Here is a 15,485-nt window from a genome sequence, read left to right on the forward strand (position 1 = left end):
TTCCTCCAATCCTTACATGTATAAAATTCTAGAACAGAAACTGAAAATCACTAGTAGAAAGTTGAGGGTTCATTTACAACACATGGACAGAGCAAAACCAATGGTTTTTACCAATTGACACTGACAAAGGAATTCAGTTTCTGCTACCAAATCCTTTCCCAATGGAAGCCTTCCTGCCTTGGATAGGAATATTTTACAGAAATGTCACTACTCTCAGGCTCCCAGAGAAGGGATTTAAATTACATATAATAAATCAGTACAGGAACTTTTGATTTTTCATCTAGTCACGTGAGGTCAAAACATTCCAAAACATAAAGTAGAAACGTTCACAGACTGTGATTAAAAACCACTTTTTGCATTCTGGATTTAAAACTAAATGAGAAGAATGACATAAGATAAACAGAAATAGTTTCTCTCATCATCTCCACCACACACAACTATGGCTTCCTAAAATTTGGCATACTTCCTTAATCCTCTCCCCGCCCCACCCAAGCGCACACACACACACACACACACACACACACACCACTGATACTTGGGTTGAACTTCAGCAAAGGAACAATTTGTCACAGCAACAGCTGAAACAAGAAGTGTCAGCAAGATTGATTAGACTCATTACTGCAGGCTCCAGCACCCATCAGAACTGCGATGACTGTGCCTTCCTCTTATAGCACGGGCTGGGGAGCCAGAACCGGCCAGAACCTGACAGCCTCACAAGCCCGCAGCGCTCACTTTCCCTGGGCCGTTGGAGACAACCCAGCCCAGCCGACCACGTCTCCCTCTGACACGACCACCCTGCCCATCCTGCCCTACTACCAGCCTCGTTAGGCTCTCTTTATGCCTGTAAATCCAAACATCTCACAGCAGCACCATCATAATTGATTAAGGAGACCCACCCAAGGGCAGCTTTGCTCAAAGAAATGTGTTTTGGATTCCAGTAGTGCCCCCTCGACAGGGAGGACACAGAGTTGGAAAGAGTGTGCCGGTTTTTCTCTCTTCCTTTTCACTGATGGAGGTTTAGAGAGGACAGAAACCAGGGGAGGAGGAGGACACATGCCTCATATAGGAGAGTAGAAAGCACCTGAGCTTGGGAACACTTATTTCAGATGCTCTGCTACCACCAGGCTGTGTGACCACACGCAAGTCCCTTCAACTTTCTGATTTCCTGGTGTCCAAGCCAGAAGTTTGCATACAAGCCTTCCTCTCTTCGTTCTCCAACCACCCCAATTTCCAACCATACCTTTAACCTCTGCCTTGGCTTCTGCTATCACTCTCCAACTCAAAATCATTCACTGGTTATCTAGTGATTGTAGGATAATGCCCCGCCTCCACAGTGGGGTATACAACCTTTTAGGGTCTCATCCCTATAACAGAAATACAAAAACAATGGCAAAACCAGCTGGCCTTTCTTAACATTGATCCTTCTTTTGGCTTATCACGCATCTGACTCCACAGCTTCTGGGTGCTTTGGTCCACCTGCATCATCACTTAGTACCAAAATGTCCACATATACTCTCCCCTTTTTGGCCTCAGGATCCCTTTACAATCTTAAATATTACTGAGATCTCCAAAGAGATTTGTTTATGTGTTATAGCTGTCAGTTATTATTCTATTAGAAATTAAAACTGAGAAGTATTTAAAATATTTGTTAATTCAATATTCCAAAAACTATGACTTGTTAATATAAATAACAGGTTTAGGTAAAATAACTCTATTTCCAAAACAAAAAATTAGGGAGAAGAGTAACATTGTTTTGCATTTTTTCATGTCCAGCTTAATAGAAGACAGCTGGACCTTCACAGCTACTGCTGCATTTGAATCTGTGGCAATAAACCATGTCACGGAGACTCTGGGAAACTCCATCATACAGTCATGAGAGAATAAGGGTGAACAAATCAAACAGCATCTTAGTACTGTTATGAAAATAATTTTGAAAGAAAGAATCCTGGAAGCCCCCAAGAGTTTTGAGATCACATTTTGAGGGCCTCTGATCTAGTCTGAGTGGGATGAGTTCAATTTCTCAAGATCAAGGGTCAGGGGAGGGAGCAGAGCTGACAGGTAACACACAGATGTTGAATCAGGCCGACTTGGATTTGTGTCTTAGCTTTGCCACTTAGAAATATGTTATGTATGTACAAATAAATGGGAATAATGCCATCTATTCCATGGGGTTATTATAAAAATAAAACAGGGTATATACGTGCTTGCCACAGTGCCCAGGACATGGTAGTTACAGAGAATGGGGGAGAGACAGGGAGAGGGAGAGGAAATTGCTAAATGGCCTTAAAAAGTTATGTGCTGTCCTATAATTAACCATAATTTGAAAAGACACATGCACCCCAATGTTCATAACAGCACTATTTATAGTAGCCAAGACATAGAAACAACCTAATATCCACCAACAGATGACTGGATAAAGATGTGGTGTATATATACACAATGGTATATTACTCAGCCATAAAAAGACTGAAATAATGCCATTTGCAGCAACATGGATGGACCTAGAGATTATCATATTGAATGAAGTCAGACAGAGAAAGACAAATATCATATGATATCACTTATATGTGGAATCTAAAAAGAATGATAGAAATACTATTTACAAACCAAAAACAGATTCACAGACACAGAAAACACATTATGGTTACCAAAGGGGGAAGGATGGAGAGGGATAAATTATGGGTTGGGGATTAACAGACACACATTACTATATATAAAATAGATGAACAACAAGGACCTACTGTATAGGTCCAATCATGGACCTACTGAATACAGGGTATTGTATTCAATTTCTTGTATAATGGAAAAGAATCTGAAAAAGAATATATATGTATGTATATGTATAACTGAATCACTTTGCTGTACACCTGAAACTAACATTGTAAATCAACTATACCTCAATGATTTTTTTAAATTTACATAAGCTATATTCAATACCTTGTAATAGCCTGTGATGAAAAAGAATATGAAAAGGAATATCTACATATAGATATATAGATATAATTGAACCACTATGCTGTACACTGGAAATTAACACAAAATTGTAAACTGACTATACTCCAATAAAAATAATAATAATTTTAAAAGATGGCAAAGTTAAGCATGTTTAAACAATAAAGGGAAAGATCCAGGAGACAGAGATTGAAAATCTAAGCGAAAGAAAAGGAGAATGCTAGATAAGTTTCCTGAAGAGGCAGGATTCAGTGGAGCTGGAGCACAGATGGAGACTGTGGACTCAGACAGAAGGTGAGACTCTTCACCAATTACAGGGAAGAAAAAGAGAACAAACACAGAAGCTGGTGGGAGTGGAGGCAGCAGAGCAGGAAGCCAACGGAGCTTGTATCTGAGTGCTTCCACCCTCCCCACCCCCGCAGTGAAGCCATGTGCTGAGTGATGAGGGGTACTAGCTCCCCATACCTCGTGCTACCCACAGAAATCCCAGGGTCACACACCCTCAGTTCAGCGTTTTACACTCACTCTCCAGTGTTGCACATTCACTGAAGCGTCACACATAGAGATGGGACAATACATGTGTTCAGGTGTGACATGTGCTCACTCAGATCTTACACAAAGCAGTGCACACACATGCACACACATACATTCACACACTCAGATGTTCTTGCATAAGGGCTGCCTAAAAGATCGCCAATCCACTTGTGAGGCAATGCGGAGTGGTTCCGTAGTTCGGGCATTATCACCCCACCCACGCACCCATCTTTCTTCCTCCTTTCTCAGAGGGGCTCCACCTTGACTTTTATGTGGTTTTTACCTCGAGGTGATCCAGTGTGTCTATGCCTTCCCAGTACACAGATACTCACTAGATGCCAACAGACTGTAACCTAGCTGTCTCCAGAAGCCTCCTTTGTAGGCAGCTGGTGAAAATTCCTGAGTCTATGTAGGGTTCTGCCTACATGCAGGCCAATACATGGTCACCGGAAGCCATTTTTAGGAAAACACAGCAATTATTGTCATAAGACACTTGATGGCTGTAGTGACATTTTGCCGCCGTGGGTCACAATCTCTTGCTTTTAAATAGCATCTCTTTGCTGGGCTTCAGTTTCCTTATTTGTAAATTAAGGGGCTTGACCAGATCACGTTTCAAGGCTTTTTCATCAATATCATCTTAAGTCTAAGCCTCTTTGGTCTTGACCTTCAAAACTAGTTTTTCAGTGGGGGCAATGTCCACAGATAGGCCAGATTCTCAGAAAGAGAAACCAAGGTCAAAAATGTTTTTTCCCCAAACCCAGAAGATTACAGAGACTGAATCAAAAGCTGGGCCCAGAGGTTGCTGTCCTCAGTGTCTATAGTGGTTAATTTTATGTGTCACTTTAGCTAGGCTGTAGCACTCAGTTATTTAATCAAACGCTAATCTAGGTGTTGCTGTGAAGGTGTTTTTCAGATGTGGCTAACAGCTGACTTTAAGTAAAGGAGCTTGTCCTTGATAATCTGAGCAGGTCTTATCCAAGCAGTGGAAGGCCCTAAGGTTTTCTGAAAAAGAAGGAATTCTGCCTCAAAACTGCAGCATCAAATCCTGCCTGGGTTTCCAGTCTGCCTACAGATTTCAGATTTGTCAGCCTCCACAGTTGTGTGAGCCAGTTCTTTAAGATATCTTTATACACACAAACACGTGTGTTCCATCGGTCTGTTTCTCGGGAGACCCTGACTGACCATGTGAAGGAGGCCAGCAGGGACCAGGGAGAAAGCTGATGATGCTCGTTCTCATGATAGGCTCTTAGTTTGCATCAGAAGGAAGCAAGAAAAGCAGACCAGGGGTCTTGATGCTAAAATTCTGTATGGCTTCATCACTGAAGCGTCTTCACGTTGGCTAATTTTGTTACTTCCAGCAGGTGTGCTCTACTCCCCAGCTGCACTCGCAAGGAGAGGGGGGACCCTAAAGGGGAGAGCTGGGGCAGGACCCAAAGTCACAAGAGCAGGGTGAGTCCCAAAATCCACAACGAGGAGGAACAAAGCATACAGGAGGGCAAGTCCCCCTTGAGGTCTTCAGGCTAAACAGCAGAAAGGCCTCTGAAGTTTCCCCTTCCCCAGGAATCCACGATTTCTAGCAATTATGGGTGTACAGACATTGTCTGAATTCCTGACATCCTCCCACCCTTCTTCACTGACTTACTGGATAATAAGCATCTAGCAGCCAAAAAGCCACTAACGAGGCTGACAGGTGTGCCCACGACAAATTTAAGCTTTCCCAGGCAATCAGTCTAGGAAAGCATTTATCTGCCAGGGTCAAAGGGACATCTCTAGCAGGTGACCCTTTCATTTTCTACTAATTCAATTTGTGTAGAAGTAAGCATAGCTCATTGACTAAATCTGCTTTCTCTTCGAAAGGAACTTGATAGGGCTTGAAGTTGCTAACTTAATTCCCATCTCCTGTTACAATCAGGAAGCTATATTATTACTTGATTAAAATTCAGAAATCTGAGATCTGGAAAGAAGCTTAGAATACATCAAGTTTCACCTCTTTATTTGATGGTGAGGATCCGGAAGGTCACAGAGAAACACTCAAACGAGACAGATTGGAGAGTGAGTGCTGCAGCTCAGAAACTACCCAGTGAGAAGGGTCCAGGATGCTCTAGTAGACCATCCACATGTGTGGGGTCAGGCGAAGGTGAGGCTGGCTGTTGGGGGGTAACAGGGTGGAGGCTCCACTTCCCAGTAGAATGGCACGCTGGTGATCGGGTGCAGCCTCTCCCAGGAAACCCTTACACAATTTCCAATGTCTGCTTAAATGCTTTCAGTGAAGTGATGGGGGGTGCTTATCATTTCGTTAAGCAGACCCCTAACAAAAGATTTTTGTTGCTGTTGTTTTGGGTTTTTTTTCCCTAGTCAAATTAAATCTGTTTCCTCAACAGTATGGAGAGTCCTTAAAAAACTAAAAACAGACTTACCCTATGATCCAGCAATCCTACACTTGGGCATATATCTGGAGGGAACTCTAATTCAAAAAGATACATGCACCCCAATATTCATAGCAGCACTATATACAATAGCCAAGACACGGAAGCAGCCTAAATGTTCACCAACAGATGATTGGATAAAGAAGTTGTGGTGTGTATATATACAATGTAATACTACTGAGGCATAAAAAAGAATAAAATAATGCCATTTGCAGCAATATGGATGGATCTGGAGATTATCGTACTAAGAGAAGGAAGCCAGAAAGAGAAAGAAAAATACCATATGATATCACTTATATGTGGAATCTAAAAAAGGGACACATAAAAAATTATTTACAAAACAGACAGACTCACAGACATAGAAAACAAACTTGTGGTTACCAGGGGAGAAAGGGGGATGTGGAGGGATAAATTGAGGGTTCAGGATTTGTAGATACTAACTACTAAATATAAAAAATAAACAAGGTCCTATTGTATAGCACAGGGAGCTATATTCAATGCCTTGTAATAGCCTATAATGAAAAAGAATATGAAAAGGAATATCTATATGTATAACTGAACCACTATGCTGTACACCGGAAATTAACACAACCTTGTAAACTGATTATACTTCAATAAAAAAAAAAATCCTGTTCCCTTGACACTTCTCCCCATTATCCCAAGGGTTCTCACCTTGGCTGACGTCTAGGCTTACCTGTGGAGCTTCTAAAAAGTCTTGATACCCAGGCTACAAACCAGGCCAAAGATCAGAGTCTCTGAGGGGAGAATCCAGCCAGTAGTGTTGTTTAAATCTCCACAGATGGTCCCAACCAGGAGCCAGGTCTGGAAACCTTCTGCTTTTGGCTCAGTTCTTGCATTAGTCTGTTAGAGCTGCCATGATGAAACACCACAGACTAGGTGACTTAAACAACAGAAATGACTTTTTTCACAGGTCTAGAGACGGGAAGTCCAAGACCAAGATGTCAACAGCTTTGATTTCTCCTGAGGCATCTCTCCTTGGCTTGTAGGTGGCTGGCTGCCTTCTCACTGTGTTCTCCTGCGGTCCTTCCTCTGTGTTTTGTGCATCTCAAAGTATCTCTCTGTCTCTTTCTCACTGTCTTCTTACCAGTCCTATTGGATTAGGACCCTACCCTTATGATCTCATTTAACCTTAGTCACCCCCATAAAGGCCAAACACAGTCACGCTGGGGGTTAGGACTTCATATGTGAATGGGTTGGGAAGACGGGACACAATTCTGTCTGTAACAGTTCTGCTCACTGACTAGAACTGGTTGATTTAGAGCCCCTTACCTAAAGTACCATAGCACCCATGTGTAATGTATAAATAAAAACAATAAAAAATGAAATGTCAGATTGTGAGCATGGCCCGCTGGATTCTGGGGCCATGAAAGGCCTCTGGGCCTATGCAGCTGCCCAAGCATCTGTTGAAAGGAGCACTGAGCAGGGCCGGATGCCAGGCCCGGCAGGCTCATGGACCCCCAAGTCAGCAAACACAATGAGCTATGTCTGGGAGAGAAAGTCTTCACTGGCAGACAGCTGCAGAGCACCCACCAGGCTACTGGAGAAGCTCTGCCTGCCCCAGTGCACAGGACAAGGAGGCAGGGGCCAGGGGCCCCACAGGTGGGGCTCCAGGAGGTGGCTTCTACTCTCTCCCTTCACATAAATCAGATGACATATTGTGACAGATGAGCTACTGGCTGGCAAGTAGATTCTGCAAATTAGGGCTTAATCCTTATTTTGAAATACTTGGTATCTGGGGGCCTAGAACAGTACCTGGCACTTAGGACGCCTCCGTAAGTATTTGTTGAATAAACAGTAAGTAACTGAAACACTTGATGGGGTTTGAAAGCCATTAGAAATATTACAAGAGGTTTCAACATGAAAAGTCCTTATGTTTAATCGCAGCTCTTGAAATTTGTGAATGGTTGGAGACATATTTCTAATTTTGTCTCCTGTGTGAGGAAAAAAAAAGCGTTTTCATTGTGTGATTCTTAAGAATCTGAAGAGCTTATCATTAAATGGTCTTGATCAGAATTGTATATAGCTACTTCCAGTTTAAAACCTGACTCTTGAAAAAAGGAAGTCCTGTTCATTGAAGCAATGTTGCTCATTGTTCCCAAGCATGTTCCAAAGCCAGCTTCTCATTAAATTGTTTTTAAGAGATTTTATTTGTGGTATTTTTAAGTGCATTTGACATATCTTCCCTAATACTTTGTGTTTTGTTTTTCTTATCATAATAAAATAATATATAAAGAAAATACAGTGAAAAATTTCACAAAGCCTCATTTAGACATCTGCAAATCCTCTCTAGTTTACTTACTGTGTCTTACAAATATTGTTTTATATGTGTTATAACATGAAAAACTTGAGGCAGCTCTGCCTTCTATTTCTCTCAGTAAATGGCACCACTATCGAAATTATTGAGCCTACATCCTTGGTGTTATCCTGATTTCTCTATTTTCCTCATCTTCTAACTCTGATCCTTCAACCAATCCAGTTGTAGCTACTTGCAAAATCACCCCCCCCCCACCCCTTCCACTTCTTCCCCTCTTCAATGCTTTTACTTGGACTAAGTCACCCTCACCTCTTGCCTGGGCTGCTGCTCCCACCTGGGCTTCCGTTTTCTGTATTCCTTGACCTTCCAATTCCTTCTCCATGTGGCAGCCAGAGTGCCCTTCTGAAACCTTGATCAGATCATACTATGTCTCCCCAACTCCCTGTGCTCTTAGAACCTTCCAATGGCCCTTTAAATAAAACCTAGACTCCTTCCTATGACCTAAAACGTCCTAATCGGGATTTGGCTTCCTCTCTATTGCCCTCCACCCCTACATGCTCTAGACACAATGGCCTTCTCTCTGATACCTGAGAGAATGTTCTAGGACAAAGTTCAAGGCCAAGTGGAGACACCAGGCAAACAGGAGAGTCTAGAGTTCAGGGGACATCTGAGCTGGAGCTGTAACTTGGGGGTCTAGGAGAAAGCCACAAGACAAAACGAGATCGCCAAGGAAGGGGGGTTAGGAAGAGAAGAGGAGGCTGGGCCATGATGCTCTCTCAATGTTTAGAGGTCAGAGGGATGGGAAGGAGCCTGTGAAGGAGACGGAGAAGCCACAGTCAGTGGCCTAGGAGGAAAAAATATAGTTACAGAACTATCTCCTGAAGTTTCAGTGACAGACACCCAAAGTTTGGGTTTTTTTTTTTTCCAAATAAGCACTCCCCATTTTGTTACCATCAGAGAAACCTGGGAAACACTGCCCTAGAGCTTGGCCCTATCAGAAGACTCACCTGCCTGGAGCCTTATTTAAACATACACTTTGCAGGGACCTTGCTCCCAAATACGCTGAAACTAAATCCCCAAGGGACTTAGAATTTGGAAGTTCATCATCCAAACTTACTATTTCTTCTTAGGATTTGTTCGAAAACAACCCACATAGTTTTGCTTTTGAACCAACGAATCAGTAGTTCTCTCTTCATTTACAAAGACTGATACATCATTTCTATCATCTCTTCAAGTGGAGATGCATTTACTAAAACCATACGGAATTTTAGCACAGGCTAGGCTCTTTGCAAAGAGTCTTATGTTTGAACCAGAATTAAAACCACCTAACAAATGGGAACTCCCAAGTCCAGGCATATTTGTAAAATCACAAATTAGAGCTCTCCACCCAAATTTCTTAGCTGATTTAGCTCCCAAAGCACCCACAGTCATTTGCTCTGGGTCTCAGGAACCACATTTACTTTTCCCAAGTATTCTGATGATGGTCATGCCAAGATATCACTTACACAGCCTCTGTTACTGGTGTCCTCATGGCTGCCTCCCCCAACCCAACCTCTTCCACCAGGCTTTTCAAATTCTGTGTTCAAAGACTCTTCCTAAATTTCCTTACTTTGAAAGTTCAAAACGCTCCCATCCATCTGATCAAAACGGGAAACTTTTTGCCCTCTCTGACAGAAATCACTCCGTGCTGGCCACCTAAGGGGTACTTGGGGTTAATTAGAAAATCCCCATCAAGAGTTCAGAGGCCAATATCAGCTGTCAAAATCCCACATTCCCCTCTCTACCCTCTTTCAAGTGCAAAACAACCTGTGTCTGAAGATGTGCGGGAGATAAAAGGGCACACACAGCAGCGCTGGGGGCTTTGACTCAGCCCCATGCACGGCCCCACCACCATGAATACTGCAAAATCTCAAATGAAAGTTTTAATCTCCCCACTGCATTCAGCCTAAAGAGAAAAGGGCTTCCTTTTAACAATTTTCCCCCTTAAACCTTTTGTGTTGCCATGCTCCTGAAAAAAAGCGGAGATTTCACTCTGACCCGGGTAGGGCTTTACGCCAAAGAAAGCAATGCACCTCAAAACCTTTGTGTTGAAAGAAGGGCTGGCCGGCCCGAAGCAACCGGAGCAAAGGCAGCAACCCACCGTGGGGCGCGCGGGGGGCAGAGGGTGCCCGCGTCTCTGCACACCCCGGGCTCTGGCCTCTCGACCGACGGGCCTAATGCGAAGAGTGAGATATGGCGAGGGCCCCGTTGCTCTCAACGCTGCGGAGTCTGGGGTGGGGAGTGCGACAAGGGTGGCTGATTTCCCAGCCAGAACAGCGGTCTTGAAACGCACTAGCACCCGCAGACCAGGAGGCCCAATTCGGTCCTTTGTTTTCACACTGCACTCAGAAGGAGAAAGAACAACTCCACTCCAAGTTCAACCGTCTCCAAGCTACCCTTTGGGGGGAATCTCGGATGGAGTGTTCACAACACTCTGGCTGATTGCTGGGAAGCAGATTCCGGCTGCCTCTAGGTACCTACCTTGGGGCGCAGACTCCGGGTCACTTGGGGAGCGGGGTCTCCCGCCCTCTACAAAACACCTGTGCCTGCAGGGCGCTTCCCCCTTGCAGACCTGCGGTTTCCAAGAGCACCTGGAGAAAAGCAGAGCGGTGTTTCGATCTTTGCTTGCCTTCACAATTACTCCCTTCGCGCGTAATTAGTGCTACTGGGTGCTTGAGACAAGACTCGCAACCCCGCAGCTCTTCTTAAAAAAAAAAAAAAAAGTTTAATAAGCATGATGTTCCCCTCTTTATTTCCTCCATAGGGCTGCCCTAAATGCTTGAAATTAACATCTGAAATTAATCCAAACCGTCGGGACTAAAATCAGAAGCTCAGTTCTGAGCTCAACGCGGTTTTATTAGCGCCTTAATTTGCTGTTGCTTAATTCTGACAGCCCAGTGAATACCACCTCTTCAAAAGGGTGTTTTGGTCGAGCGGCCAGAGTTCAAAAGGTCTAGCGCCCAGCTTTCTGGCAAACTGCGTTGCGGCAGCCTGGAGCGGTTCTAAATCAGCCCCTGCCGGTCCCTCCTTAAATCCATAAAACGATGAACGCGCCCATTTCCTCCAGGTTTCTGCCTCCTCTTGTTGGACAGTTTGTTTCGCTAGCCCTTTCACCATTTCTGAACATGACTTTCATTCAGGGTCATAGAAACCTGGTAGATACGTTGCCCCTGCCCAGGGCAAAATTGTCTCTGATTTGATATTTTTCCTCTCAAAATCTGCTTGTAAAACGACTCCACTTCCCCTCCCTGGCCAGTACCTTTCGGTGTGTGTGATTCGGTGTGTTGTCTTCTGGACTTCGAGAAGTGAGGGGGCGGCGGCGGGGGTGGGGTGGGGGAATCCTTTCAAAAGATGTCTCAAATTCAAACGTTTAAAGAAACGGCAATGAGAAGGCAGTAGCATGGGGGTGAACAAAGGCCAAATAGCATTTAAAATTGTTACATTCATCTCTGCTGAGTGACGTGCATTTTAAAAATAAAAAGCACATATCAAGACTTTAAAATTCCTTCCTTTTCATTTGTCACTTGCTGAATAAAGAGTTGCAGAAAATGCACCTTTTATCATTTTTAAGCTGTGAAATGTTGGCCAGCCTCTTACACCAAACACAAGCACACAAACATACACACTTCCAAAATGAGAGCAGGAGTAAACTGATAATGCTGATCAACTCTTCTGCATCTGTGCTCTAACTGGGAGCTCAACATGGAAAAAACCAAACCACACATGACTCTATTAAAGTGTCTTTAAGTTCCCTTCTAGTTCTAATGTTCTGCAAATAACGTTATTGCTCAGTTTGTGGGTAGTTCAAGTGAAAGTATATCTTTTTAAAAAACCATAATTTTCTGGATAATTAGGCTAATGCAATAAAATTTAAGTTCTGATTTTAACCCTGATAAATACATGCTTCTGGAAAAAATTTGCTTTATACAAAATCATATTTCAAATGCACAGATATTGGTGTATTTAAAGGAATTTGAGTGCAAACTGTTCTGTAAAGTGAAAAAGGCTTTTCTAATGGGAATAAACACCCCTTATTAATCTGTTTTGTATGTTGGATTTTTCTTAAATCAGAGCTCTTTAAAAAAACAGGCATAGTTTTCTTACACAGAAGCATGACAATATTGATAATATACTCAAATTAACAATTCTCCAGAATCAAGTACAAATTGAATAGGCTGTAAAGACATTTGACATCTTTTCTTATTAGGAAAATGACAAGAGATAAAACCTAGTGGTATCTCTTTGAGCAATGGAAAAAGTCACTTAGAGAAGATGAAACTATTTTTAACTCCACTAAATAAATACGTTTCAAACTGACATCTTTTTTCTGAAGAAGAAATAAGATAATCAAATTTAAATAGTCTACATTTTAGCTGAATTATCAATAATGCATCTTTTACATAAGTCGATTTAATGTGGCTCTTTGAGGAAAAGTTCTCATTTGATTTTGATGCTTTCTCCTGAAATTTCAGGGGAGAAATTGAAAAAAACATGATTGCAGTTGCTTATCAATTTCAGTTAAGTCAAGGGAGAAGAGGAACAGAATTGTTGGATGTGGTGGTATCCGAGTTTTTATTTTCTAACACTAAAATCTTCTTCAGAACTCAGCAATTTGAAAATTAATTTGTGAACCTTCTTACAAATTGGAGTAACATATCTCCCCCAAACATATTCTCTGCTTGTCTTAAAGCAAAGAGACAAACAACCTGATATCAACCACCTGTTGTGCTACCCACCTAGTCCAATTAGACAAGTCTATTGCCTTTGTGGGAACATTGACCCACATGAGTCACTAATTTTAGACTAGCTGAATCTGAAAACCCGAGTGGTCTTTTCATGCTCACAGTCAGCAGGCATCTTGCCTCTCAGAAAGCCTAAAATCTATCAAGCCCATGCAGAATAATTCACATCAGTGCCCCTGAAACCCTTTGAAGCAAACAAACAGAAAAGAAAAGAATAAGAAAAAAGATTATGATTTGATCTCAATTTAAACATGTTAACAGTAACCCAATATTATTCCAGATTTTACCCAGCTGTTTTGAATCTTTAGCGAATTTGAACAAGAGAGCAAACCTGTTTTAATGATTAGAAAGTATAAAGGTTCAAAAGGAGTCGAACCTTTTTCTGAACTACCTATCTCTTACTCTGGCTTCTTGCTTGGCCGACTTTTAGGATTCAGTGCCATTGAGTTCTTTCTTACTTTCTTTCTCTGCAATCTGGCTTTCTTATCATTACTTCCCAAACCAGATCTCTCATAGTCTTAAAAAACTATAAACATTACAGGTCACATGGGGTGGGCTCAAAATCATTTCCCTACTAGGGCACTGGGGTTTATTTCTGAAGTCATTCATAATCATCACTGAGAGGACTTATTTAGTTTCATTCTATTTATTAGGAAGACATACACAAGAAAGAGACTAGATATGACCACACTGAAGGTAAAGTTGCAAGCACTTATCAAATAATCACTTCCCTTAAAAGAGTGAATCTGCATAGTTTTCCAAGAACCATAGAGAAAAAGACATTCTCACAGACCAGAAACAGGAAGCTGACTCTGCTAAGTTCAAATGGAGAGTTAAAGGGAAATGTTTGCATGTAAAAGCAGAAAAAGAAGTTTGAAAATGAATGAATCAAAGGGAACTCTTTGTGCTATCATCAGTTACTGTAACTTTACTGATCAGAAGGGAGTTTGTCATTACAATTGGGTTAACCAGGTCCCATAGAAGATACTGTAGGAGCTAGAATGAAGGTCATTCTAAAGTGTTCTTAATTTTAGAGTTAGGGATGACATGCCTGGAAAGACAAACTTCATTTGTCTTGGGGAGGGGAAGATAAGGGTTTGGGGGTAGAAGTGTAAGAAAATATTTATTGAACAGTGCTATTACACAGGTAATCATCACAAGAACTCTTACTAGTCCCCATTTTTGCAGATGAGGAAAATGAATTTAGAAAGTTTAAGTTTCTTGCAAAAGGAAGACAGAAACTACTTGGTAGGGCTGGAATTCTGCTTCAAGCCTACTCTTTCCAAAATTTGCTGCCTCTACTCAAGAGCAGGAAGGCACATTTTAAATGCTCATGGGAAGTAGTATATATAGGATAGTAGGTGTTAAGTCCTCTCTTTTCCTGTTATCTGTTCTTGCATCATTCATTCATTTCAATAAGTTAATAAATATTCATTAGGCATCTTTTACTATCCACCACTCCCAAAAGATATTGGTACAGGTAAAGTGCCTCTCCTAAGGTTTCACAGAACCCAGGCAATCAGACTAGAGTCCATGCTCTTCATTAAGCACCATTCTTAACTGCTGCTGCTGTGGTCTTGCAAACTTGGTAATCTGGTGGAAAGGAGGAGAAAACGTTGCATAAAGATGATCTTACAAGAGGATATGTGTCTCCTAACTCAATGGGAAATATGGCATGTGGACAAGATTCTAGAGCAGCAAAAATAAATCACTGGCCCAATGGGAAGATAGCAACAAAGAAACATCCAAGAAAATGGAACTGATTTTCTACAAAGCAAAACAGTAACATCAGTACTTCTCTATTAGATTAAGTGCAAAACCACAATACAAAGGAATAAATAACGTTTATTGTCCATATAGAAAATTTAGAAAAATTATAAAGTAGAAAGTAAAACTCATTCATAGTCATGTCACTCAGAGGTGGTCACTATTTTCTTTTCTTTTTTTTTTTTGTAATATATATGTATGCCTACATATGTAATACATGGATAGGTACATTTTTATTAGAGTATCTTATATATAATTTTTAACCTGGCTTTTTAATTGCTTATTCTGTCAGACTTATTATCCCATGCCATTAAAAAGCCTTTGAAAACATTCATCTTAATCTTACATATCAAAATTTATTAAACCAATTCCCTATAGTTAGGCAGCTAGTAATTTTATTTTTTGCTACTATAAGTAGATCTGTGTTGTACAAGTATTTTGTATTCTTGTGGACACCTCCAATAATTTCATCAAGATTAAACAACCCTTTTCACATTCTTCATACTGCCATATTTTCTTCCAAAATGGTTGTATCCCTTTGCCCTCTATGAATAAGATACAAAAATAATCTTCTCACTGCTGGGTAAGGATATTTTTAAAAAATTTCCACCAACTAAGTGGAGGGAGGAAAGCATGTTATTATTGGAAGTTCCTTCATTATTAGGTTGACTATTTTAACATATTTCTCGATATTTTTTGTCTCTTATGAATTAGCTTTTATGTCATTTCCCTTTTTTGCTATTGGTATGC

This window comes from Camelus dromedarius, chromosome 12 (genome assembly GCF_036321535.1).
Source record: "Camelus dromedarius isolate mCamDro1 chromosome 12, mCamDro1.pat, whole genome shotgun sequence".
NCBI classification, from domain to species: Eukaryota; Metazoa; Chordata; class Mammalia; order Artiodactyla; family Camelidae; genus Camelus; species Camelus dromedarius.